General features: G+C 45.7%; 1 non-coding gene across 1 annotated transcript; it reads right to left on the bottom strand.

Moving 5' to 3' along the window:
• Window positions 1-402: 402 nt before the first annotated feature.
• LOC121174688 (small nucleolar RNA R71) lies at window positions 403-509 on the bottom strand. Its single transcript, XR_005890962.1, has one exon. It is a non-coding gene; the product is annotated as a small nucleolar RNA R71 (small nucleolar RNA).
• Between the last annotated feature and the right edge of the window lie 877 nt (window positions 510-1,386).

Genomic DNA, 1,386 nt, shown 5'->3' with positions numbered 1-1,386 from the left:
TCTGATTTTGCACATTCTGAGAACATGGCACAACCTCCACCTCGTGAGAGGACTCTAAGGGAAATGGCTGCACCTGATTTCACCTATGAAAGCTTATGCATCCAATACCCTGATGAGGATGTCCCATATGTTCTTAAAACTGGACTGATTCATTTGCTTCCAAAGTTTCATGGCCTTGCAGGTGAAGACCCGCACAAACATTTGAAAGAATTTCACATTGTCTGCTCCACCATGAAACCCCCAGATGTCCAAGAGGATCACATATTTCTGAAGGCTTTTCCTCATTCATTAGAAGGAGTGGCAAAGGACTGGCTGTATTACCTTGCTCCAAGGTCCATCACGAGCTGGGATGACCTTAAGAGAGTATTCTTAGAAAAAATTTTCCCTGCTTCCAGGACCACAACCATCAGGAAGGATATCTCAGGTATTAGACAACTCAGTGGAGAGAGCCTGTATGAGTACTGGGAGAGATTTAAGAAACTATGTGCCAGTTGCCCCCACCATCAGATTTCAGAATAGCTTCTTCTCCAATATTTTTATGAAGGACTCAGTAATATGGAGAGAAGTATGATAGATGATGCCAGTGGTGGAGCCCTTGGAGACATGACCCCTGCTGAAGCCAGAAATTTAATTGAGAAGATGGCCTCCAACTCCCAACAGTTTAGCGCCAGAAATGATGCCATAGTCATTAGAGGAGTGCATGAGGTAGCTACAAACCCATCTGCATCATCAGAAACTAAGAAGCTTGAAGGCAAACTGGATGTGTTGGTCAACTTGGTAACCCAGCTGGCCTTGAATCAGAAATCTGTACCTGTCGCAAGGGTTTGTGGTTTGTGCTCCTCTGCTGACCACCATACAGACCTTTGCCCTTCCATGCAGCAACCTGGAGCAATTGAGCAACCTGAAGCTTATGCTGCAAATATTTACAATAGACCTCCTCAACCTCAGCAGCAAAATCAACCACAGCAGAGCAATTATGACCTTTCCAGCAACAGATACAACCCTGGATGAAGGAATCACCCTAACCTCAGATGGTCCAGCCCTCAGCAACAACAACAGCAGCCTGCTCCTTCCTTCCAAAATGCTGTTGGCCCAAGCAGACCATACATTCCTCCACCAATCCAACAACAGCAACAACCCCAGAAACAGCCAACAGTTGAGGCCCCTCCACAACCTTCCCTCGAAGAACTTGTGAGGCAAATGACTATGCAGAACATGCAGTTTCAGCAAGAGACCAGAGCCTCCATTCAGAGCTTAACCAATCAGATGGGACAATTAGCTACCCAATTGAATCAACAATAGTCCTAGAATTCTGACAAGCTGCCTTCTCAAGCTGTCCAAAATCCCAAAAATGTCAGTGCCATTTCATTGAGGTCAGGAAAGCAG

Source organism: Glycine max, chromosome 3, assembly GCF_000004515.6.
Source record: "Glycine max cultivar Williams 82 chromosome 3, Glycine_max_v4.0, whole genome shotgun sequence".
Classification (NCBI taxonomy): domain Eukaryota; kingdom Viridiplantae; phylum Streptophyta; class Magnoliopsida; order Fabales; family Fabaceae; genus Glycine; species Glycine max.
This window is presented reverse-complemented; position numbering and strand designations above follow the sequence as displayed.